This window comes from Aegilops tauschii, chromosome 5 (genome assembly GCF_002575655.3).
Source record: "Aegilops tauschii subsp. strangulata cultivar AL8/78 chromosome 5, Aet v6.0, whole genome shotgun sequence".
Classification (NCBI taxonomy): domain Eukaryota; kingdom Viridiplantae; phylum Streptophyta; class Magnoliopsida; order Poales; family Poaceae; genus Aegilops; species Aegilops tauschii.
Genome location: NC_053039.3, coordinates 309,159,169 through 309,186,753, shown reverse-complemented (window position 1 = coordinate 309,186,753; position 27,585 = coordinate 309,159,169).

Genomic DNA, 27,585 nt, shown 5'->3' with positions numbered 1-27,585 from the left:
CATATGGTAGCGAACTATATGGCATGGAGTCTAAAGATTCCAGACAAGTTGGTTGACGCGTATATTCATCTGGCACTTAATCAGTCTGCATGCCAAGGATGCTCCATTTCAGTTGAACTGCACAAAAAATTTGGGTGGTTCATTTTCTCAACCGCCTCCTTTCTCGTCTGCAATGTAGAATTTTGGCGAGATACAGGACCAAGATGAGCCAGTAAACTAGTTGGATGAAAGTAGTGGCCAAGTTGCTCAAACCTCCCTTGGCACGAGGCCACTATTAGAGGATAAACCTACAAGCAAAGTTCAGATTGTCTGTGCTGCCTCTTATGTACTCGAAAGTTTACTCGACAAGAACTAATTTTAGCAAGAAGTACCTCCGATTGAACACCATTTACCAGTTTGTACCCTAGGTAATTAAAGTTTGTCCATGGATCATATTGGTTGTGATCTCAATCATTTGGATGCATAAACATACTGAACATGTGTATATCTGAATCTTTTTGTGAATTATGTATGAATATTGTTGTGTGATCTATCAATCATTTGGATGCATAGATATGCTGAGCTTGTGTATATATGAATCTTTTGAGTTCTTGATAGTGAATGTTGGCTATGAATATGAACGTGTCCTGTGAACCTGAGTTTGATATGAATGTTTACCTTTTCTGTTGTATTTGTGTGTGAACTTGTTAGTATGCCTAGTGTGGGGTATAAAACGCAGGTCTCTTATAAAAGTAATGATGTGTCCAATTTATGTTTTCCCTTCTAACCACATTTTATATATTTATATTATTACTATTATCGTACATTTTATAGACACTTATATATACATTATAAAAACATCCCATGTGTTATTAACTTATAAAAGTAAATGTTTAACGGAAGTTGGCAAGGAAAATCCTGGTTGTTTTTGACTCACAGGCAAGGAAAATCCTGGTGATTGCGTACAAAAGCTTGCGAAGATTTTAAGGACCAATTTAATAATAACGTGCTCATTTTTATTTTGAGCAATAACTCGCTAATTTCTTAATTACATATATATATATATAATGTGCCTCTCCGGTTTATTCTTTGATATTAATTGCTCCTTCTAATATAAGATTATATATAACGAGCCCACCTAATACGTGTATTTCAAGGAAGTGCAAATGGGCTGGGATTTCTTAGAAAATATAAATGGGCCTGATTGACGCGAAATTATTTGTTCACCCAGCCCAGCAAATGAACTGTACATTCTAGAAAACATGGGTTAAATATATGCCACATTTTTGCAGGCTGACATGTGGGCTAATAGGTCGAAGCCTACGCAGGGCGTTGTCAACTTGGTCAACAAATGATTGTGTCATCCACAGCCATTGGATTTATATCCAACGGTCGGCATGCACCTTCAATCTCTCGTCTTCTTCCTCCAGCATCGCCGGGACTGCCTGGTTCAGCCTCTGGCGGCTAGCGGCTCTGCTTAGCATGCATCGCTGCGAAGCGCTACCCCACCGCCGGCCAGGCTATCCCTCCACCCCTCGACACCTCCTGTTATTCTCCACAGACTACAGCCCCACGCCGCAACAGAACCAGTTATAACCCTTCTCCTCCTCTCAATCTGCGACTCCACTGCCGCGTTTTCCCATCTCCGAGTCGTTCCCGTCCGGGGCCTCGCCGTCGTCCACCGCCTCGCTGCGTTCGGTGCAGCGTGGTCAACAAACGAGAGTGATCAGAAGAGGACTGTACATGGAGAGCCTGACGGCTGGGACCCACGAGGTCCATGGTCGCACGCAAGGAAAGTTCCTCCTTATTAAGCTGAAAAAATGTTTTCTCCACCTGACAGCTGGGACCCACCGGCTGTATCTTCGCACGGAAGGAAGTGCCTCCTTGTTTTGCGAAAAAAATTATTCATCCCGTTGACTGCTGGGACCCGTCAGATTTGGTGACTGACTTGTGGGCCTACTAAGCGGATGTGTACGCACGGCTTTGTCAACTTAATCAACAAATGATTCTAGCAGCTGGAACGTTGGATGTTAATCCAACAGCCGTGCTCCTTCTTCAACCTCTGTTCTTGCTCCTGTCTCCCGTGGGCGGCACCGCGGCTGTGCTGCCGCGCACCCGAACCAGTGAAGTTTCCGAATCCTCTCCATCTGCGACTCCACTACCCCGTCTTCCCCATCTCCGGGTCGTTCCAGTCTGGGTGCGCTCGGCACGGTGTGGTTAACGTGATCAACAACTGAGAGTCATCGGAAGATGACTGTACGTGAGAGGCTGACAGTGGGGACGCACCACGCCCATGGACGCATGCATGCAACGGAACGCGGCAAGGTCAACGTGGTCAAGGAACGACTTCCATCGGAAGTATACTGTACGTGGAGAGTCTCAGCTGGGTCCACGGCCGCAGCAAGTAAGTGCCTCCTTATTACGCGGAAAATGATGATTCCTCCAACTGAGAGCAGGGACCCACTGGATGGGCCACCGTATTTTGCGGAAAAAACGTTTGCCCCCTGACTGCTGGGACCCACCTGTTGGGCCACCGTATTTCGCGAAAAAAACGTTCCCCCCGCTGTCAGCTCGGACCCACCGGAAGTGCCTCCTTTTTACGCACAAAAAAAGGAATACTCCCCCGGCTAGCTGGGACCCACCTTGGTGGGAGGCTGACTTGTGGGCCTACTAAGTTGACGGGGACGAAGGGCTTTGTCAACTTAGTCAATATGAATGATTCTAGCTCCAGTGACCGTACGATGTCCATCCAATGACCGTAGTGCTTCTTCGACCTCTGGTCTTCTTGCTCCAACCGCCCAAAGCAGCGCCGGTCGTGCCGCATGCTCCTGCCTCCCGTGGCCGGCTGTGCTGCCGCGAAGGCCTCACCGCCCCCTACTATTCCCACCGCTGGCCAGGCCCTGCGGCGACGGCAGCCTCACACCGCAGCCGAACCAGTGAACCCTCGTACTCCTCTCCGCGCACTGTCGCGTCTTCCCCGGCTCCGCGTCGTCCCCTTCCTAGGCCTCGCCGTCGTCCACCGCCGTGGTGCTCTCCGCGCGGCGTGGTCAACGTGGTCAAGGAATGACTTCCATCGGAAGAGTACTCTACGTGGAGAGGCTGACAGCTGGGTCCACGGCCACAACCCAGTTTTTTTGTGTTTTGCCAAGTAAGTCGCTTTGTCAGGCCTGTTGGGCTGCAAATCTTTCAAGACAAGGAGAGCTTTCATTCGGCTGGCCGAGAAAATGGCCCATCAGTAATGAGAAATGGGCTGTACATTTTTAAAACACGTCAAACCGACAATTAGTTTCAAATATCTTTTTTTCATTTCGAGATTTTAAATTACATTAATTTTTATGCGTGGAGAATTTGTTGGATTTTATATTGTATATATTTATTTTTAAAATCAGTTTGAATGTGAGTCGAAATTTCGAGATTAAAACCAGTTCGGACCGCACCGAAATATGCAAAATTTCGTATAATTTTTTAACCGTGGCCAAAATATGGGCTGTAATGCTAACAGAAAGAATATGGGCTCCAAAACAAACCTTAATAATTAGCAAATGGGCTGTAAATTATTAGAAATAATGGCAGATGGGATGTATGCTGTTTTCCACAATTTTGAGGCTTTCCTAAAAAAAGGTTGACGCACAAGCAGTGACTGTTGGATGGCCATCCAACAGCCGTCGTGCTTCTTCAATCTCTGCTCTTCCTGCTCCAGCCGCTCAAACAAGCGCCGGCGGGACTACGTGCTCCCTCCTCCCCGCGGCCGGCTCTGCTGCCGCGCAGGCCTCACCGCCCCATCGTACTCCCATCGCTGGCCTAGCCATCCCTCTACTCACCCACACCTGCTGTTATTCTCCGACGACGGCAGACGAACCAGCAAACCCTCGTACAGCCGTACTCCCCTCCGCGTGGGAAACAACTGCCAAGTCTTCCCTGCCTCCGTGTCGTTCCCTTCCTAGGCCTCGCTAACGTCCACCGCCCTGGTGCTCTCGGCGCGGCCTGGTCAACGTGGTCAACGACCGACATGCATCTGAAGTGGACTGTACGTGGAGAGGCCGATAGCTGGGTCCACAGCCGCACGCAAGGAAATGCCTCCTTATTACGCGCAAAATAATGATTCCTCCACCTGACATCAGGGACCCACCGAAAGGGCCTCTATATTTCACGAAAAAAACGTTACCGCCGCTGGCAGCTCGGACCCACTAGCTATATCTTAGCACGCAAGGAAGTGCCTCCTTATTACGCACAAAAAAATGAATACTCCCCCTGTTAGCTGGGACCCAGTATAGTGGCAGGCTGACTTGTGGGCCTACTAAGTTGACGGGGACGGAGGGCTTAGTCAACTTAGTCAATATGCATGATTCTAGCTCCAGTGACCGTACGATGTCCATCCAACGGCCGAAGTGCTTCTTCAACCTCTGGTCTTCTTGCTCCAACAGCCCAAACCAGCGCCAGTCGTGCCTCATGCTCCTGCCTCCCGTGGCCGGCTGCGATGCGGCGGAGGCCTCACCGCCCCTACTACTCCCACCGTTGGCCAGGCCATCCCTCTACTCACCCACACCCCCTGTTATTCTGCGGCGACGGCAGCCACACCGTAGCGAACCAGTGAACCCTCGTACTCCTCTACGCGTGGGCATCCACTGCCGCGTCTTCCCCGGCTCTGCGTCGTCCCCTTCCTAGGCCTCGCCGTAGTCCACCACCCTGGTGCTCTCGGTGCGGCATGGTCAACGTGGTCAAGGAATGGCTTCCATCGGACGTGGACTGTACGTGGAGAGGCTGACAGCTGGGTCCATGGCCGCAGCAAGGAAGTGCCTCCTTATTACGTGCAAAATAATTATTCCTCCATCTGACAGCGGGAACCCACCGGGCGGGCCACCGTATTTCGCGAAAAAACGTTTGCCCCTGACTGCTGGGACCCACCAGCTAGATCTTCGCACGCAAGGAAGTGCGTCCGGGCAAAAAAAACGATTCGCCCCCCTGACTGCTGGGACCCACCAGCTACATCTTTGCAGGCAAGGAAGTGCCTGACAGTCGGGACCCACCTTGTCGAAGCATACGTAGCGTTGTCATTCTGGTCGCGAACGTGTACGTACATATATACTGGTGGATGTAGAGGCGCACACGTGTCGTAGTAGAGGCGCGTACGTGTCATAGTAGAGGCGCGCACGTAGCATGTACACGTACATACAACGGCCAGGGTGCAAGAAAGAAAATACGGCCACGTATGTGTACATACGGGCGGGGTCTCGAACGCCTACTCGCGCATACGTACGGCCAGGGCTCGTGTACATGGCTGGGTCGGAACGGAGAAACAACGTCGTTGTCGTGTTCATGGGGAGGCAACGGAATGCGTCATGTTCATGGGGAGGCAACGGAATGCGTCGTGTTCATCGGGAGGCAACGGAACGCATGGGAGCCAACCGTCTGGGTCGGAACGGAATGCATGGTCGTGTTCATTGGGAGGGCTTGGACGGAACAGGCGATGGAAATGAGGCCTGGCGTACTGCACAACGGAGGAAACGGACCTCCTATGTTCGGAACGGGGTCCTGTTGATCGGGAGGGGTCTGGCGTACCGCAAAACGGAGGAAACGGACCTCCTACGGTCGAAATGGGGGTCCTGTTGATCGTGAGGGGTGTGGCGTACTGCAAAATGGACGAAACGGACCTCCTACGGTCGAAACGGGGGTCCTGTTGATCGGGAGGGGTGTGGCGTACCGCAAAACGGACGAAATGGACCTCCTACGGTCGAAACGGGGGTCCTGTTCATCGGGAGGGGTGTGGCGTACCGCAAAACGGGACTCCACGGGATACTGTTCATCTCCACCGTCGACCTCCTCCAGCCTCCACGGGCTACCGTCAACCTCCTCCAGCCTCCACGGGCTCCTGTTCATCCAGCCTCCACCGCGCGCTACTCCACCGGCTACTGTTCAACCACCCCTCCACGGGCACCCCTCCACCGTCTACTGTTCATCCAGCCCTCCACACCACGGGGTCCTGTTCAACCACCCCTCCACGGGCACCCCTCCACCGTCTACTGTTCATCCAGCCCTCCACCACACCACGGGGTCCTGTTCATCTAGAGGCAACGCCACCGCTCACTGTTCATCCAACCCCCCCCCCCCCCCCCCCGCGCAACGCTCACTGTTCATCCCAGAGGCAGCATCGATCGGCTTCAGTTAGTAGCAGTAGCGAAGGAATCGCTCGATCAGGTTCAGTTAATAGCCATCGATCGATCGCTCGGGTTCAGTAACGCGTAGCCTGCAGTGCAATCGCTTGGGTTTAGTTAGAGCCCAACGCCTCGCTCGGGTTCAGTTAGAGCCAATGCCTCGCACACACGCGCGTACGTGTATGAGAGAAACGCACATCGCTCGGCCCCCGACCTCCCACCGTAACCGGGAACTCCCCGAAATTTTCCTCGCCCTCGCTTCTACCACGGTTTTTTCCGTCATGGACGGCCCAAAGAATGTCATGCAGCTGCGTCTCCGGCCCGCCCAGGACGAAAAGCCCATTTTCTGTCATGATTTTTTGTCATAGAAGTAGGAGCCCACCACATCTATGATGATACCGGGTTTTGTCACAATTATCGTCATAGAAGTGTCATATGTATGACAAATGTTTTTTTCGTTCGGCCCAAAATGTCACGGATGTGTCTTTTTTTCGTAGTGAGAGAGGGCCCGAACCTGGGTAAACATCGTGTCCCCTCTCTCCTATTACCAATGACCTTAGACGCACAGTTCGAGACCCCCTACCCGAGATCCGCCGGTTTTGACACTGACATTGTTGCTTTCATTGAGAGTTCCGCTGCGCCGTCGTCAAGAGGTTCGATGGCCCCGTCAATCATCTACAACAAGGTTGTCCAGGGAGAGGTCTTCCTCCCCGGACAGATCTTTGTATTCGGCGGCTTCACACTGCGGGCCAACTCGCTTGGCCATCTAGAGCAGATCGACAGCTACGCCCCTGGCCATCAGGTCAGATATGGAAACTTGAACTACATCACGGATATCCGCGGAGACTTGATCCTCGACGGATTCGAGACCACGCGAGCCGCTCCCTGTCACCGCGATGAACATGACTTCAATTTGTCATCGGACCATACCCAGGAGATAGCGCCTGTAACCGCTCTGGCCCTAGATCTGGAGCAGATTGTGCCATCTGAGGACGGGAGGCTCAACCCCGCCATGGAAGCCATAGACTCAGCGGCGTCGGAGCCGCACACAGACCCGACCTCGAGTGGGATCTGTGTCACCGGAACCTTGGACTCGTTTCCGGCTACAGGTTCCGAACCATGTGCGTCCCCGCACGTCGAGCTTGATCAGGCATCTATCGTCGAATTCAGCTCCGCAGACATATTCCGGCACTCGCCTTTAGGCGACGTGCTAAACTCATTAAAAATACTCTCCTTGGCGGGGACTCACAGCCGAATTATATCCGTTTCGAACTGGAGGCTGATGACGGAGAATTTCGCTTCCCACCCCGCCCACTTCATAGCCACTGTCGAGGACCTAACCGACATGCTCGATTATGGCTCCGAAGACATCGACGGTATGGACGACGATGCCGGAGAAGAGGAGGCCCAAAACCTGCCGTTTACCGGACGTTGGACGGCCACTTCCTCGTTTGACGTATACATGGTGGACACACCTAAAGAGAAAAATGGTGACAACGAGAAGGATCCAGTCGAGGATAAACCTCCTGAGATACAGCCAAAACACCGACATCAGCGGCGCCGCTCTAAGTCACGCCGTGGAAAAGACAGCGATACCGGCACAAGAGAAAACAATACTCCGGACGATGCCAAAGACAATGAAGACCCCGTTGAGGCAACCTCCGAACAGGACGAACGGGAAGACGGGCAAGTTAGCCCTTATGAACAGGCCATACACGAAGACTCGGAGGACAGTAATTATCTTCGGCTCTCCGAGGATGAGGTGAGCCTCGGCAACGAGGATTTTATCGCGCCTGACGAACCTCTCGAGCAGGAGCGCTTTAAGCGCCGACTAATAGCCACTGCAAGGAGCCTCAAAAAGAAGCAGCAACAGCTTCAAGCTGATCAAGATCTGCTCAACGATAGATGGATTGATGTCCTGGAAGCCGAGGAATACGGCCTCAAGCGCCCAGCCAAAAGTTACCCGAAGCGCAAATTGCTACCTTAGTTCGATGATGAGGCGCTGGACCCCGTACCATCATCGCGCAATGCGGCTGACCGACCAGCACGTGGTCGGGACAAAGCGGCAACTCAAGCCAAACACCAACCCGCCCCACCTCACCGTAAAGGCAGAGATAAAACAGCTCGGGGACATACGTATGACCTGCGGCAGGACTTGGATAGTAGAGTAGGTCAGAATAGATCGATCTATGGATCACGGGGACGTGCCCCGACACACGACAACGACTACCTAGCCAGACGCAACAATCATACTCACACCCGGGCCGAGAACCGCAGACGGACTCCATCCGAGCTACATCATGACGTGGCCCGATATAGAGGCGCCGCACACCCCCTTTGCTTCACTGACGAGGTAATGGAGCACGAATTCCCAGAAGGGTTTAAACCCGTAAACATCAAATCATATGATGGGACAACAGACCCCGTGGTATGGATCGAGGATTTTCTTCTTCACATTCATATGGCCCGCGACGATGATCTCCATGCCATCAAATACCTCCCACTAAAACTCAAAGGATCAGCCCGGCACTGGTTGAACAGTCTGCCCGAAAACACCATCGGCAGTTGGGAGGACTTGGAAGAGGCCTTCCTTGACAACTTCCAAGGTACATATGTTCGACCTCCGGATGCCGACGACTTAAGTCACATAATTCAACAGCCCGGAGAGTCAGCTAGGAAACTCTGGACTAGGTTCTTAACCAAAAAGAACCAGATCGTCGACTGTCCAGATGCCGAAGCCCTAGCGGCCTTTAAACACAGCATCCGGGACGAATGGCTCGCCCGACACCTCGGCCAAGAAAAGCCGAAGTCCATGGCAGCCCTTATGGCACTTATGACCTGCTTTTGCGTGGGCGAAGATAGCTGGCTAGCCCGTAGCAATAACAATGCAAGCGAACCTGGCACTGCGGAAGCCAGAAATAGCAACAGCAGGCCCCGACGCAATAGACACAAGCGTCGAAACAACGGTGATAATACCGACGACACAACGGTCAACGCCGGATTCAGTGGCTCCAAGTCCGGCCAGCGGATGAAGCCGTTCAAAAGGAACAATTCGGGCTCATCCAGCTTGGACCGCATACTCGATCGTCCATGCCAGATTCATGGCACCCCAGACAAGCCAGCCAATCATACCAATAGAGACTGTTGGGTTTTTAAAGAGGCCGGCAAGTTAAATGCCGAGAACAAGGAGAAGGGGTCGCAAAGCAAGGACGATGATGAGGAGCCCCAGCCACCGAACACACGGGGACAGAAGAAGTTTCCCCCAAGTTAAAACGGTGAACATGATATACGCTACCCACATCCCCAAGAGGGAGCGCAAGCGCGCGCTCAGGGACGTCTACGCTATGGAGCCAGTCGCCCCAAAGTTCAACCCATGGTCTTCCTGTCCGATCACTTTCGATCACAGGGACCATCCGACCAGTATCCGTCATGGCGGTTCAGCCGCACTGGTCCTCGACCAAATCATTGATGGATTCCACCTCACGCGAGTCATCATGGACGGCGGTAGCAGCCTGGACCTGCTCTATCAGGATACATCACGCAAAATGGGCATTAATCCCTCAAGAATTAAGCCCACAAAGACTACCTTTAAAAGAGTCATACCAGGTGTATAGGCCCGCTGTACGAGCTCAATCACACTACAGGTTGTCTTCGGATCCCCGGACAACTTCCAAAGCGAAGCGCTGATCTTCGATATCGTCCCCTTTCGCAGTGGCTATCACACACTGCTTGGACGAACCGCATTTGCTCGATTCAACGCAGTGCCACACTATGCTTATCTCAAGCTCAAGATGTCCGGACCACGTGGTGTCATAACAGTCAATGGAAACACGGAATGCTCCCTCCGTACCGAGGAGCACACCGCTGCTTTAGCATCAGAGGTACAGAGCGGCCTTCTCAAGCAGAACCTTAATTCGGCGGCCGAGCTCCCGGACACTGTCAAACGAGTCCGGACTACTCTGCAGCAGGACAGTCTAGCTCGTGAAGAGCTCGACTAGCAATTCGGCCTCCGTCCCAGTCCCGAACAAGCGGCGGTTTTCGTACCGCGCGTACATAACTACGCACTCAAAATACCATGGACATAGACAGAGGCTTAACCAGATTGTGATCCATAAGACGGCTCGATCCCTCCCTGGACACACGTACTTTCACTTTTTTTTCAGGTTTCTTCTCCACAGGCTTCCTCTAACAACCTGATCATCGGTCCTCTCGACATGATAGATACACCAAGATGGCAAGAAGCACTGACGTACAAGGGAATTTCTAGGTGGTCTCTTTAACGATCACTCTACCTGTTTTCAGGACCCGCAAGCAGCTCTCCCTTGGTTGTGGCTTGTTAAATAGCCCTGTTGCTTATTGCACTACTTGTACAAATACGCTTTAACGTATCAATCAAACTATAATGGAAACAGTTTGCGGCCCAACTTCTGCGGCACTAGCTTACTACCCTTTTTTTTTCCTTTTTAATAATCTTATCAAGTCGCACCCGTATACTTTGGTACGCGTTAATTATCCAAGGGCTTCATTGCGCCCCATAATACGGCAACAAAGTCCGAACACTTTTTACAATATAGTTCGGCACCCCAAATTTAGCATTATATGCATTGGCTCCGAATCATGTCTTTGGTCAATAGGTGGGTTGCCCGGCTCCTGTGCTTACTACCTTACGTTCCGCTATATCGGCTAGGGTAGTAAAGGGAGAACTACTGCGATTGTGTCCTGGTTTATCCGGATGAGCACCTCAGTAGAGAAAGCCGAAAACTGACTGTCATGATGCGGCGTGAGCCGGTCAGCTCTTCGGAGGTCTCAAATCTTTAGCGATTTTTTCTGCATTACGCGATGAATCGGCTCTTACCCGATCAGGTGTCTACAACACCCTAATTCGGATACTAGGGGTTGCGCCTAAATTTTTATTGTCAAACTCCTATGGCTAAGTGAGGGTGATAAAGCCACATAGTTCGATTCCCTGGTTCGTTGCGCTAAACACCTCCTTCAGGGACCAAACAATTGGATCAAGAGTGTTTAGATTCCATCCTGAACACCCCTGTACTACCTACGTGGGGGCTGAAGCCGACGACTGGCCAACTCTCAGATTTCATAAACACGGCCGCACATGAGGTAAAATTTTAATAGTAACAAGCATTATATCACACAATGAACTTTGTTTCATAATACGGGGCGAGATGACATAAATGTATTCATTCAAAGATTACATCTTTCGCACATTGCTCTGCTACAATGTGGGATCCCTCTAGGACATCGCTAAAATATCGCTCGGGCGTGCGGTGCTCCTTGCCCTCGGGCGGTCCTTCGGTCGCGAGCTTGATGGCATTCATCTTCGCCCACTGCACTTTGACACGGGCGAAGGCCATCCGCGCACCTTCGATACAGACCGACCGCTTGATGGCGTCAGGCCGAGGGCAGGCATCGAACGGCCGCTTCACGAGACCAAAATAGCTGCTGGGTATGGCTTCGGCAGGCACACCCGGATTATTAAGTCCTTCATGGCCAGTTCGGCCACCCTATGCAGTTCGACCAGCTGTTTTAGCTGATCGCTAAAGGGCACCGGATGTTCTGGCGCAAGGTATTGCGACCAGAACAGCTTCTCCGTCGAGCTCCCCTCTTCGGCTCAGAAGAATTCAGCAGCATCAGAAATGCTGCGCGGCAGATCCGCAAACGCCCCTGGAGAACTCCAAATCCGGGTTAGTAAGAGATACCTCTTCTTGACATACTTGCTTTGCATAATAAAAGCCTTACCCGCCGCGATTTTCTTGGCCTCCTGGATTTCCTGGAGGGCGCAATGGGCTTCAACCCGAGCCTCCTGTGTGCTCTGGCGAGCCTTGACGAGTTCGGTCTCTTGATCCGCAATATCACGCTCCAAGGACTCGCACTTCTTGACGGCGTCCTGGAGCTCCCGCTGGACCTCACAAACCCTGGCCTCATGTTTTTCACGGGCGGCTCGCTCCTTTGCCGCTTTCTTCTTGGCCTCAGCCATCGCTTTCTTGAGGGTTTCCACCTCAGTATCCGCTCCTACAAATATCATGGCACTATGGTCAGCACAAGTCATTCATCCTTTTATGGATATACACAAGGTCACCACATACCTTGCTTGTCCTCCACTTGCTTTTTTACATGGCCAGGCTCTTCTTCGGCCTGCTCCAGACTCTGCTTTAGTCCGGAGACCTCAGCAGCATGAGAGGTTGCGACCAGCAATGATGCCTGCTTATTCATATAAGGCATATTTAGTTAGTTTCCTACGAAAATTACTTGATCCTCTGTCCGGCTTTTCTTTTCGAACACCGGACAGTGTCTCAGGGGCTACTATCTATACTATGACTTCCTTTTTGCGTCACTTACGTCAAAGCCTGTCAGTAGGCTGGTGCAGGCTTCGGCCAGTCCGCTCTTAACGGACTAAACCCTCTCAACCACCGTACCCATAAGGATACAGTTTTCATCCACAATGGAAGCGCCTCGTAGTGCTTCCAGCAGATTATCCAATGCCTCTGGATGGACAGAGGTCACTGGCGGAATAGGCGCACCTCCTCCCTTCGGAGGAGGCTGCTTGCTTGATTCCGGAGCCGTATAGGTCTTCGGGATGGTATCCGGCTGGGGGCCGAATTGGATATGGCCCCCATCGCCAGTCTCCATGGAGGTTTCCTTCCCCAGGTGTCCGGCGGCCGAGGGGTCACCCTCTGGCGCCACCCTGACGGCCTCGTGAACCTCTCCCTGGCCTGAGAAGGTCCTTTGAGATAGCACCTCGGCATCGCCCTTGGCCTTGGGAGAGTAAGCCGCCGGCGGTGACTCACTGGCCATCGCCTTTGAATCCAACGAATCCCCCGATGAGGATCGCAGGGAGCTGTCGTGGGCTGGACTGCAATTGCATAATTCAACATGTTAAAACTATGAAGTAGAGAGGCCGGATATATGGACACATCAGGTTTTTTTAGTACTCACGATTCGGCCATGGGCTTGTTTCGGGGGCGCGGCTCTAGGCTGCTGTCAACGTCCCACGCGGAGTCATCCACGAGGGAGCCCTTCCCCCTCTTGGACGCCTGTGCCTCCAGATTTGTGGAGGCCGCCCTCTTCTTCCTTCCCCCCCTCAGGGGGAGAGTTGCTTTCTTCCTCCTCCTCGTCATCGTCTTCGGCGGCGGAGGAGTGAGTCTCGTTGTCTTCGGACGTCGTGTCCGAAGCTCCCTTCCGGCGGAGGCCACTTCTGCCCCCCTTGGCCTTCTTCTTGGCCTTCTTCTCCGGCGCCTGGTAAGGCGCCGGGACCAACATCTTCATCAGAAGCGGGATGGCTAGTTCCTCGGGCAGCGGAGCTGGACACTTAATCCGCTCTGCCTTCTCTGTCCATCCCTGAAAAAATAAATAGTGAGGTTTAGGTATCTTCCTTGAATAAGCAAGTAAAGGATACACCTTGAAACGCGAAAGACTTACCGCATTGGCGGGATGGGCCAGGTTGTGCCCGCGGTCCTCGGTGGTCTCCGGCGGCGTCTCGTTGCCCATGAAGAGCACCTTCCAGATATCTTCGTGCGTAGTTCCGAAGAATTGTTGCAAGGTCTGGTGCTCAGCCAGATTGAACTCCCATAAATGGCAAGTTCGGCTCTGGCATGGAAGGATCCGGCAAACTAGCATCACTTGGATCACATTGACGAGCTTGATGTTCTTGTTCACCATGCTCTGGATGCGCATTTGCAGTGTTGTCAGCTCATCCGACGAAGTCCAATTCAGGCCCTTCTCTAGCCAGGAGGTGAGCCGCATTGGAGCTCCAGATTTTAATTCGGGAGCCACGGCCCAGGTGGCGTTGCGGGGCTCTATGATATAGAACCACAGTTTCTGCCACTCTTTGACGGTCTCCACAAAAATACCTTTGGGCCATGTGACATTGGGCATCTTGCTCACCATGGCACCTCCGCACTCTGCGTGTTGGCCATCCACCACCTTCGGCTTCACGTTGAAGATCTTAAGCCACAGTCTGAAGTGAGGTGGAATGCGGAGGAAGGCCTCGCACAGGACAATGAATGTCGAGATGTTGAGGAAGGAATTTGGGGCTAGATCATGGAAATCTAGCCCGTAATAGAACATGAGTCCACAGACGAAAGGGTGGAGAGGAAACCCTAACCCGTGGATGAAGTGGGGGATGAACACCACCCTCTCATTGGGCTTCGGGGTGGGGACGATCTGCCCCTTGGCCGGAAGCCGGTGCGCGATTTCTTTCGCCAGGTACCCGGCCTCCCGAGGCTTGGTGATGTCCTTCTCCTTGAAGGAGGAGGCCATCCACTTGCCTTGCGCTCCAGATCCGAACATGGTCGACTGCTTTCTCGAAGCGGAAAAGATGAGGACTTGGGCACTGGAGCTCGAGAATGGGAGGGCAGAGTGAGAGAGAAGGCGTGGGTGACAGAGAGGAATCCTTATCTCCTCATAAAGGCAGTGAATGTCAAGCGCCTCCCCACTCGCCTCAAAACTCGCCTATTCCCAAGGGCTGTGCACACGACACGATTGGATTACCTACGCCCGTATTGATGAGAAATCCCGCAAAAAAGGGGACACGATCTCTGCTTCGACAAGACGTGCCAATGAAAACCGCGTCTCAAAATGTGGAACGGCAGGACGAAAACGGTTCGAAATAATGACCGGGCAGAGACGTGATGTCACGCTACAAAAGTTGCCAGCGGATTGGACTCGTAAAATATTATACTTTCTATGGTTGTGTGTGGTACTTGTTTTGCAAAACTGGACACGGTCGTTGTGTCCGAGGACTATGTTGAGTATTCCGAGAATGTAACATCCCAAATTTCCCATTTGGAATGTTTTACAATTGTAGCTAAGCATCTATGCATATTGCTTGAACTGAGTGACATTTGAATTATTTCAGAGGCTTTTGAGTTTGTTGGAATTTGGATTCAAATTGGCAGTTTAATTTATTTCAAACAATGCCTGACAAATACTTGAGCAAAAGTATGAGAGGAGTAAACATGACAATCCAAAAATGTCAGAAGAAAAATATTGCCAAAAAGTTTGAATTCAAATTTGAATTTTATTTGGGATTTCCAGAAAATTGTTTTTTTTTAAGTTTGAGTTTTACCACTGAAAAATGTCCACGTTGTAGGATTAATTCCCCTGAGAATTTTGATATATATATGTCCTATATAAAAATAATATATATTTTTCTATATTTTTTTTCTTTCTCTCTAATTCAAAAAAAGAAGAAGAAAAAGCCCCAGGCGCCAGCCCGGCCAACCGGCCCAGCCAGCGCCGAGCGCAGCCCACTAGCGGGCCAGGCGCAGGCCACTGACGCCCGAGCCGGCCTGCCCCAGCGCCCGATGCCCGAACCCCCTCGCCCTCGCTCGCCCGTTCGCTCCCCTCTCTCTCCCCCTCACTGACCCGCGGGGCCCGCCCTCTCTCTTTCCCCTCGCCCACGCTATGCCGCGCCAGAGCGCGTTCGCCGCCGCCGTCGCCTCCGAGTTCCACGGGATCGCGCTCCGAAGCCGCCCCCTCCTCCAAGTTGATGTCCTATAAATACCTATGCCTCTCCTCTCTCGATCCCCCTAAAACCCTAAGCTCAACCCCGCCCGTAGCTCGCGCCCTCTCCGTTCGCATCTCGCCGCCGCCACCTCGGTTCACCGCCACTTTCGCCGCCGGTGAGCACCCCCTACCCTTCCCTACTACTCCACCGGAACCGCAGCTTCCACGCGCACCACCCTGACACCATCTACCTGCCCAGGAGCCCCCGAAGCCGTCGCCCCTGACCTCGTTCGCCGCCTGCCGGAGCTGCAGAGCACCGGGCTCTGCACCGCCTCGTCCCCGCCGCTCCAGTCGCCCCCGAGCTCCACCGAGACCACCCTCGACCTCGCCACGCTCCGCCGCATCTCCCCGACGTCGCCGCCGCCGCCCAGGACCACCGGAGCAGCCGCGCCGTCCACGCCCGAGCCGCCGTTGTCCGTCGCCGTCGTCGCCACACTGTAAGTCGCCGGAGCCGCCCTCCACCGTTCGATCTGCAATCTACGGAGTAGATTAGAAGTAGTGAAGGGTTAGGTTTATTTGTTTAGATCGGTTTTAGTTTCGGTTTAGATCGGTTTATTTTATGTTGTGGTTTAGTTGGACCGGCCGACTGGTTTATTTCTGTTAGCCCGTGGACGCGTTGGATTATTAAACGCTTAGGCGCTGTTTAGTTTTAGAACGCTCACTGTTTCGGCCCGTTAGCGCGTTAGTTTTATTTTCGTTTCTGTTTTAAAACAGAATAGTTCCAATCTTGAAAAATCTATATCTTTTAGGTTATTTATTATTTTTAGTTGATTCTTTTTTTGCTAGTTTGCAAATTTGTTGTAGTTTCTGTAGAAAATAGGTTTAGCCATGTTTAAATTATTAGAAATAGTTTTATATTAGATTTAGACAGATTAGTTTTTCTGCCATAAATTGAGTTAGGATTATTTTTTTTAGTGATTCTTTTTTCTACTGCTTAGTTTTGACCATGCCTAGCAGCAGGAACTTGTTTTGGTATTTTAGATTTAATAAACAATTAGTTTTATGTCGAAATCAAGTTTTTCTTGTTTATTTAGCTAGCTACTGTTTTCCTACTGTTCTAGTTAGTAAATAATTTTATTTTTGTTATGTTATAGTTTATTTTAGATTAGTTTCTGTAGCTACAGAGGATGAACTTTTATTTACAGTAGAATAAAATTTTTATTTTATTTTCTTTGCTAGGATTGTTTTAGGCATAATATAGTTCTATAATAGCTTTTGATGTGATTCTTTTTGCTCCTAGTTTGTATAATGTTTTTCCTTCTGTTAGTTAGCAAAACCAATGCTTAGGTTTTGTTAAGAAAAGTTTTAGTTGTGTAAAACTATTTCTTAGTTGTTGCTTGATATGATGAAAACCTTGATTTGCTTTCTCCGAGTTTTTCTTTGGTTTTGGTTTGAGTACGTGGGTGTTTTAGTTCAACTTGCTGTTATGTTATATTGTGCTATACTTATTTGTGCTATTGTTTGACTCGGTAGAATTTCCGGAGTGCGAAGCCTGCTATTACGAGTCGCTAGCTTTCGAAGACCGTCAGCTAGGCAAGTCATTTGATCATATTTTTACAATACCTATGATTTTATTGCATTAGAGTTATACCTCCCCACCATGCATGCAGTAGGAGAATTTTGTTAAGTTATGTTCTTAAGTAGTATCATGAGGTAGGATGAACCCTTCTCCCTTGTTACCAATGCCCGGGACGATGTAGTTTACTTTGCTATGCTCGTAGACGGGGTTGGTTGAGTGATTCATAAGGGAGATGTGAGAGTCAAGATGATGACAACCCCATGACGTCAAGCTCAAGATGGACTTCAAAATTCAATACTGGGTGGAGGACGGTTGACGGGCACCCTAGAGAAACTAGCGGATGGCCGGGATGCATGGAGAAGCGCCATGACATCTTGCGGAAAGCTTCACCCAGCCACGAAGAGACGGATGGATACCCCATTGACCGGAAGCTTACCTGTGCAGCCGCAAGCCATTATGGGCTCTGGCTTGGTTGACCCTAGGCGTGACTCGGGCCGGACGGTGCTACGAGATGTAGAAGAACGGTAGGATTGGATGGGCACCGGCAGTGGCCCAGAGGAACTCTTCGGAAGACCCTGTTTCGTTCGTCCCGTCTTCAAACACCAGGCAGTGCGAAGACTTAAAAGGAGGGAACGATTCTTGCGGGTAAAGTGCACAAACCTCTGCAGGGTAACAACCTAATCGATTAGCCGTGTCCCCGGTTACGGACAAATGAGCCTCTGGAATTGGAGTATTTCGGATATCTCAACACTGAACTTAATAAATTAATTGAGGGGGTTATTTAATAATTGGGAACGAGACATTGGTTGGCGGAACCATCTCAATAACTACCAACATTTTGTAGTAATTGCAAACAAGTCCTTGTTGTAGGGAAAAACCGGCTTTTTCGCAAAACAATGAAACTTAGAGCCCCACAGCCAAATTGCATATAGTATTAGTAGTTTTATTGTTGTTCTCTCTTCATGACTTGCCGGCATATTCAAAATGCTGACCTACACGGCTGCAACGTCTTATGTTGCAGAGGAGTTTTCCGACCAGGAGTGAGGCTACGATCCACGCTTGGCGATTGCCCTTTGGAGTCGGATGGACTCGCTATTCGTCTACGCTTCCGCAGCTTTATTTAGTTTATTTCTCATGAGTTGGCCTTCGGCCGAATTTATTATGATGTAATAAAGACTCGATATGAGAATCGTGTAATAAATTCAGGTGTGATTGAACTTTGAATCTTTGCATCAATGTACTATGTGTGCCAGCATGATCTTGGGATGGTACAGCTACACAGAGACTTGACCGATTTCAGGTCGGGTCGTTACAGAGAAGGAACCCGCCTTGCAATGCCGAAGACAATCTGCGCGCCGGACATATCGTCATTGAAGCCTGGTTCAGGGGCTACTGAGGGAGTCCTGGATTAAGGGGTCCTCGGGCATCCGGACTATGGTACGTGGGCCGGACTGATGGGCTGTGAAGATACAAGACCGGAGACTCTCTCTCGTGTCCGGATAGGACTCTCCTTGGCGTGGAAGGCAAGCTTGGCGTCCTGATATGAAGATTCCCTTCTCTGTAACAGACTTTGTACAATCCTAGTCCCCTCCGGTGTCTATATAAACCGAAGGGCTTAGTCCGTAGAGGCGAGAATAATAATCATAGTCATACAGGCTAGACTTTTAGGGTTTTAGCGATTACGATCTCGAGGTAGATCAACTCTTGTAATACTCATATTCATCAAGATCAATCAAGCAGGAAGTAGGGTATTACCTCCATAGAGAGGGCCCGAACCTGGGTAAACATCGTGTCCCCTGTCACCTGTTACCATCGACCTTAGACGCACAGTTCGGGACCCCCTAGCCGAGATCCGCCGGTTTTGACACCGACAACATCCTGCCAAACTGTTACTGCTCACAATATATCAACATATAAATCATCTAAAATCATTCCCTCATGTGAGTGTTGATCGAACGGTGTGACCTAGTACGAACTTGTGCCCATGACCGAGGATGCGGCTATCGATAGATTAAACACACACACTCTGTAGAGGTAGCGCAGTTTACCCACAACACAGAACCTATGGCCTCACACTCCCATTCGCGTGGACCAACGGCGTTCCGACAAAACCGATCTATCACCATGACACTCTCCCGGCCAGTCCGACCAACTCCCCTTTGAGATAAGTCATGGGTGGTGATGACCCACAAGTATAGGGGATCAATTGTAGCTCTTTTCGATACGTAAGAGTGTCGAACCCAATGAGGAGCAGAAGGAAAAGACAAGTAGTTTTCAGTAAGGTATTGTCTACAAGTGCTGAAATTGTAAGTAGCGAGTAGTTTGATAGCAAGGTAATTTATAATGAACAAGTAACGATAGTCGTAACAAGTATGCAGCAAGGTAGCCCAATCCTTTTGAGGCAAAGGACATGCCAAAACGGTCTCTTATAATAAGCAAAGCGTTCTTGAGGGTACACGGGAATTTCATCTAGTGACTTCCATCATGTTGGTTTGATTTGTGTTCGCTACTTTGATAATTTGATATGTGGGTGGACCGGTGCTTAGGTGCTATTCTTACTTGAACAAACCTCCTACTTATGATTAACCCTCTCGCAAGCATCCGCAACTACGAGAAAAGTACTAAGAATAAATTCTAACCATAGCATTGAACTCTAGGATTCAATCGGTCCCTTACAGAATTGTGCATAAACTGGGGTTTAAGTTTCTGTCACTCTCGCAACCCACCATCTATTTACTACTCCACAATGCATTCCCTTAGGCCCAAATATGGTGAAGTGTCATGTAGTCGACATTCATATGACACCACTAAGGGAATCACAACATACATACTATCAAAATTCGAACACATATCAAGTTCACATGATTACTTGCAACATGATTTCTCCCGTGACCTCAAGAACAAAAGTAACTACTCACAAATGATAAACATGTTCATGATCAGAGGAGTATTAAATAGCATATTGGATTTGAACATATAATCTTCCACCAAATAAACAATATAGTAATCAACTACAAAATGTAATCAACACTACTAGTCACCAGAAGCACCAATCTATAGTTCCGGTAACAAGATTGAACACAAGAGATGATCTAGGGTTTGAGATGAGATGGTGATGGTGAAGATGTTGATGGATATTTCCCTCCCCAAGATGGGAGAGTAGTTGGTGATGAAGATGACGATGATTTCCCCCTCCGGGGGGAAGTTCCCCCGGCAGAATTGCTCCGCCGGAGGGCAAAAGTGCTCCTGCCCAATGTTCCGCCTTGAGACGGCGGCGCTTCATCCCGAAAGCTTCCTCCTTATTTTTTCTAGGTCAAAATGACTTATATACCAAAAGATGGGCACCGGAGGTGGGCCGAGGAGGCCACAACCCACCAGGGCGTGCCTGGCGCGCCCAGGTGGGTTGTGCCCACTTGGTGGCCCCCCTCTGGTGTTTATTGGCTCCAATATTTCTTAAATAATCCATAAAAATTCTCTGTGAAGTTTCAGCTTATTTGGAGTTGTGTAGAATAGGTGGCCTGACGTAGCTTTTCTAGGTCCAGATTTCCAGCTACCGGAATTCTCCCTCTTGGTGTGTACCTTGCAAATTATGAGAGAAAATGCATTAGAATTACTCCAAAAAGCATTATTATGGATAAAAACATTATAAATAATAGTAAGAAAACATGATGCAAAATGGACGTATCAACTCCCCCAAGCTTAGACCTCGCTTGTCCTCAAGCGAAAACTGAAATCGAAAAACATGTCCACATGCTTTGAGAGAGAGGTGTCGATAAAAACAAAATACAGACATAGAAGCATCATATTGATTATTATAACAACAACAAAATTAAACATAGGACTTTTATCATACACTTCCCATGAATAAGTAACAGTTCATCACACAATCGAAGTATAAAGCAAAAACTCTATTAGCTAGAAACCAACAAACTATGTTCTCAGTCAACTTTGCAACTACAATTCATCATCTTTTCAGGAAGGGTCACGTGTCTGAGCCTTTAGGCAAGTCCACATACTCAACCATCATGCAGTCTTGTATGATTGCTAACACTCACCGAATACACATGAGCAAAACATTTCAAGCGGACACACAGAAAGATAGGGGCTTATAATTTCGCCTCCCAACATACTCACCTCAAGGGTGATGTCAACAATAATAACTCATGCTATATATATTCAACTGGACATATGTGCCTAGATCTTTCCTCACCACATGATGCTTGCCAAAAGAGAAAAATAAAAGGAATAGAAGGAAAACTACTCTTTGCACAAAAGTAAATACATAAAAATAAAAGATCGGCCCTTCGTAAAGGGAAGCAGAGCTTGCCATGCGCTTATTTGTTTGCATGCTTAATCCCTTAGTGCAAGAGAACGTCACATTGTATTACCCCTTAAGATGACAACCTTTATTATGCAGTCTGTCGCTTTTATTCTTTGTCATCCAAGTTCGTACAACGCTAAATTTTCTCTTACACTAAATGATCTTACATATTTAGAAGCAATTTTTATTGCCTTTTTGCACCGATGACAACTTACTTGAAGGATCTTGTTCAATCCATAGGTAGGTATGGTGGACACTTGAAAAAGATTTGGGTTTAAGGGTTTTTGGATGCACAAGTAGTACTCTACTTAGTGCGGAATTTTTGGCTAGCAAAGATAGGGGCAAGCATCACATGTTAAAGGATCTATGACAATATGACATCTATGTGAATATAAACATACATAAACCATTACGCTGTCTTCCTTGTCCAACGTCAACAATTTTGGCATATAATATTTTGATGAGGGCTCACAATCACAAAATCTTTCTAGGATAGTATTTCTATATGTGAATCTTCCCTTCCCTTATTAATTCTTTCATGAGTTGCATCACTGACCAATGCTATGTTTGTCAATCTCTAATAAAATTTTCTTACTTATACTTTTCCTTATGTGGTGCTATCACCTACCATAGGATTAGTATATGATCTTATTGATTTATTTCCTTTCTTTTGTTTGCTTTGTTTCTCTTTTTCTTTTCTTTATTTTTAACATGAAAGTAAATAAAGTAAAAACTCGAACTAACTTCATTATATAACTTGCACATGATAACAATGATAGATCACTAAGCAAACTCTCAAAGAGGAAAGGATCGAACTAAACTTTATTTCATCTAAAGCAAAAAGATTGAACTAAGATAAATAAAAGTAAAAAGATAGTGGGGTGATACGATACCGGGGCACCTCCCCCAAGCTTGGCGGAAGCCAAGGGGAGTGCCCATACCTGATATTTAGTTCTCCTTTGGTGGTGATGAAGCGATCCTATCCTTAAGGATCAAGAGATCCTGCAACCGACATATGACGCTCCAGAGATGGATAATGTACTCTTGATGCAGAATATTTTCGCGAGTGAGATACTTATTTTGTATGCGAACTATTTCAATGGCGCGAAAAGCTTCAATGTCAGTAGGAGTAAGGTGAGCAAGGTAGGGTTTAAGGATATCTTCCTCCTCCCCCTCGGCCATGAATGCTTGTGCTGCCATCGGGGGTGGATGTACGGTAGCTTCCTTGCCCTTGTCTCCCTTGACGGCATCCGTGGGCTTCTCCCTCTCCATCTCGATCTTCATCAGCCAAGCATCCTCTTCCATGTGGTTGGAGGAGCAAGAAGACATGTTGCCTGGCTTGAGAAATCTGACGAGAAACAGCAAGAAAAGAGAACAAAGGATTTTCTCCGCGATACGGCAGTTAAAAGGTTCGGGAAGTATATATAGATTTTTTTATCTTGGAGGACAAGTACATGGAAGAAAAACAGACTACGGAAGGTGTCCCAGGTGGGCACAACCCACCTGGGGCGCCAGGCTTGCCCACCACGGGACGCTTCCTGGTAGTGTTTTATTCCCAAAAATCTAAATTATTCCAAAACTGACAAAACATATTTTTGCAGATTTTTTGGAGTGTGTTTACTTACCGTACTACGTACCTCCTTATTTTGACGATTCTGGAGTGTTCCGGAAGGACTCTTTTATGTGTTCTTCCAGTGTCAAAGTTTGGATAATATTACTATCAACATTAATAGGCGTACGTGAGATATAATGCTTTATTCGTTGTCCATTGACAACCTTCGGGCTAGTACCTTCGGAATTATTTATTTTGATGGCGCCAGACCGGTAAACATCATTGATGACATATGGGCCTTCCCATTTTGAGAGGAGCTTCCCTGCAAAAAATCTAAAATGAGAGTTGTACAAAAGAACATATTCTCCAACTTTAAACTCACGCTTTTGGATTCTTTTGTCATGCCATCTTTTAACTTTTTCTTTAAATAACTTTGCATTTTCATATGCTTGGGTTCTCCATTCATCTAGTGAGCTAATATCAAATAGCCTCTTTTCACCAGCAAATTTGAAATCATTGTTGAGTTCTTGAACTGTCCAATATGCTTTATGTTCTAACTCAAGAGGTAAATGACAGGCTTTTCCATAAACCATTTTATAAGGGGACATACCCATAGGAGTTTTATATGTTGTTCTATAAGCCCAAAGTGCATGATCTAATTTCTTAGAACAATTCTTCCTGGACCTATTGACAGTCTTTTGCAAAATTAATTTTATTTCTCTATTGCTAAGTTCAACTTGACCACTAGACTGAGGATGATAGGGTGATGCAATTCTATGGTTAACACCATACTTGGCAAGCATTTTACAGAAAGCAGTATGAATAAAGTGTGAACCACCATCAGTCATTAAATATCTAGGGACTTCAAACCTTGGGAAAATAACTTCCTTGAGCATTTTAATAGAGGTGTTGTGATCAGCACTACTAGTTGGAATAGCTTCTACCCATTTAGTAACATAATTAACAACAACCAAAATGTGTGTATACCCATTAGAGGAAGGAAAAGGTCCCATGTAATGAAATCCCCAAACATCAAATGGTTCAACAACAAGTGAATAATTCATAGGCATTTCTTGACGCTTACCAATATTACTAATTCTTTGACATTCATCACAAGATGAGACAAACTTACGGGCATCCTTGAAGAGAGTAGGCCAATAAAATCCAAATTGCAATACCTTGTGAGCAGTTCTATCTCCAGCATGATGCCCTCCATAAGCCTCGGAGTGACATTTCCGTAGGATTTGTCCCTGTTCATGCTCAGGTACACAACGTCTAATAATACCATCTACTCCTTCTTTATAAAGATGTGGGTCATCCCAAAAGTAATGTCTTAAATCATAGAAGAATTTTTTTCTTTTCTTGATATGTAAAGCTAGGTGGTAAATATTTAGCAACAATGTAATTAATTAGCATAGTTGGCAAACCACGGAGTACTATTAGAAACATTTATTGCCGCTAACTGCTCATCACGAAAACTATCATCAATAGGTAGTGGGTCATCAAGCACATTTTCAAGCCTAGACAAGTTATGAGCTACGGGGTTCTCAGCTCCCTTTATATCAATAATGTGCAAATCAAATTCTTGTAACAAGAGAACCCAACGAATAAGTCTAGGTTTAGCATCTTTCTTTTCCATAAGATATTTAATAGCAGCTTGGTCTGTGTGAATAGTTACTTTAGAATCAACAATATAAGGTCTAAACTTATCACAAGCAAACACCACTGCTAAGAATTCTTTTTCAGTTGTAGCATAATTTCTTTGAGCACTGTCTAGAGTTTTACTAGCATAATGGATAACATTCAATTCCTTATCAATTCTTTGTCCTATAACAGCACCAACAGCATAATCACTAGCATCACACATAATTTCAAAAGGCAAGTTCCAATCAGGTGGTTAAACTATAGGTGCAGAGAGAAAAGCTTTCTTGAGTGTTTCAAAGGCTTCGAGACAATCATCATCAAAAATAAAAGGAATGTCCTTTTGCAAAAGATTAGTAAGAGGCCTAGAAATTTTAGAAAAGTCTGATAAATCTCCTATAGAAACCAGCATGACCTAGGAAACTACGGATACCTTTGATGTCCTTGGGACATGGCATTTTCTCAATTGCATCAACTGTAGCTTGGTCCACTTCAATACCTCTTTCAGAAATTTTATGACCCAAGACAATGCCTTCATTAACCATAAAGTGGCACATCTCCCAATTGAAAACAAGATTTGTTTGTTCACATCTCTGCAAAATTCGATCAAGATTGCTTAAACAATCATCAAAAGATTTCCCATAAACAAAGAAATCATCCATGAAAACCTCAACAATCTTTTCACAAAAGTCAGAGAATATAGCCGTCATGCGTCTTTGAAAGGTAGCAAGTGCATTACATAAACCAAAAGGCATACATCTGTCAGCATTGGTTTCAAAAGGACAAGTAAAAGTGGTCTTTTCTTGATCAGGTTGAGAAACAGGTATTTGTGAAAAGCCAGAATATCCATCAAGGAAACAAAAGTGTGTGTGCTTAGATAATCTTTAAAGCATTTGATCAATAAAAGGCAAAGGGTAATGATCTTTTCTAGTTTCTTTATTTAATTTTCTAAAATCAATTACCATTATGTAGCCTGTAACAATTCTTTGTGGAATAAGTTCATTCTTATCATTAGGAACAACAGTTATACCTCCCTTCTTAGGGACACAATGAACATGACTTACCCATCTACTATCAGTTATAGGATAAATTATACCTACTTCCAGAAGTTTTAATATTTCCGCTCTTACCACCTCTTTCATCTTCGGATTTAGTCGATGTTGATGATCAACAACTGGTTTAGCATCAGGTTCCATATTAATTTTGTGCTGACATAGAGTGGGACTAATGCCCTTTAAACCCTCAAGAGTATATCCAATAGCAGCTCGGTGCTTCCTTAGAACTTTCAATAATCTTTCTTCTTCATGTCCTGAAAGGTTAGCACTAATAATAACAGGATATATCTTCTTTTCATCAAGATAAGCATATTTCAAAGTGTCTGGCAATTGTTTTAATTCAAAAACAGGATCACCTTTAAGTGGAGGAGGACCTCCTAGATTTTCAATAGGCAAATTGTGTTTAAGTAGAGGACGTTTTTCAAAGAAAATATTATCTATTTCATTTCTTTCATGCATATATAAATCATTTTCATGGTCTAACAAGTATTGCTCTAAATGATCAGTAGGTGGCACAGCAATAGAAGCAAGACCAACTAATTCATCCTTACTAGGCAATTCTTTTTCATGATGGTTTCTACTAAACTTGGAAAAATTAAACTCATGAGACTCATCACCAAAACTAACACCCACAGTTTGTTTCTGGCAATCTATCTTAGCATTAACTGTGTTCAAGAAAGGTCTACCAAATATAATGGGACAGAAGTCATCTTGCGGGGTACCAAGAACAAGAAAATCAGAAGGGTATTTTATTTTCCCGCACAAGACTTCAACATCTCTAATAATCCCACAAGGTGATATGGTGTCTCTATTTGCAAGTTTAATAGTAACATCTATGTCTTCTAACTCTGTAGGTGCTATGTCTTCCCTAATTTCTTGATATAACTTTTAAGGAATATCACTCACACTATCACCCATGTCACATAAACCATGATAACAGTGATTTCCTATTTTAACTTAAATGACAGGCAGACCAACAACTGGTCTATTTTTATCCCTTTTTCGGGTTTAGCAATTCTAGCAGCTTCTGCACAGAAGCAGATAACATGCACATCCACATCTTCTTCTAAGAGATCTTTAACCATAGCAATATTAGGTTCAACTCTAATTTGTTTATCTGGTTTAGGTGTTCTAACAGGGCTTTTGTTAACCACAGTTGAAACTTTAGCATGTTCCTTTATCCTAATAGGAAAAGGGGTTTTCTCAATATAGGCAGTAGGAATAAGTGGATCAACATTATAAAGTATAGTTTCTTCTTTAGCTGGTACCGGTTCTCTAGTTTCTTCTTTAATAGGTGGGTGATATTTAAGCCACTTCTCTTTAGGGAGTTCAACATTAGTAGCAAATGATTCACAAAAGGAGGCTACTATCTCAGAGTCAAGTCCATATTTAGGTCTAAATTTTGGAAAGCATCGGTATCCATAAAAGATTTAACACAATCATACTTAAGCTTTATACCTGAGTCTTTACCTTCATCCAGTTCCCAATCTTCAGAGTTGTGTTTAATCCTTTCCAAAAGATCCCACCAAAATTCAATAGTTTTCTTCATAAAGGAACCAGCACAAGAAGTACCCAGCATGGTTTGATCATTGCGAGAAAGCCGAGCATAAAAGTTCTGAATAATAATTTCTCTTGAGAGCACATGGTTGGGGCATGAATACAACATTGACTTAAGCCTCCCCAAGCTTGAGCGATACTTTCTCCTTCACGAGGCCAAAAATTATATATATAATTCCGATCACGATGAACTAGATGCATCGGATATTTTTTTGGGTGAAATTCCCATTTTAAACGATTCCAATTCCATTATCTAATATCATCGCATAGCCTATACCATGCCA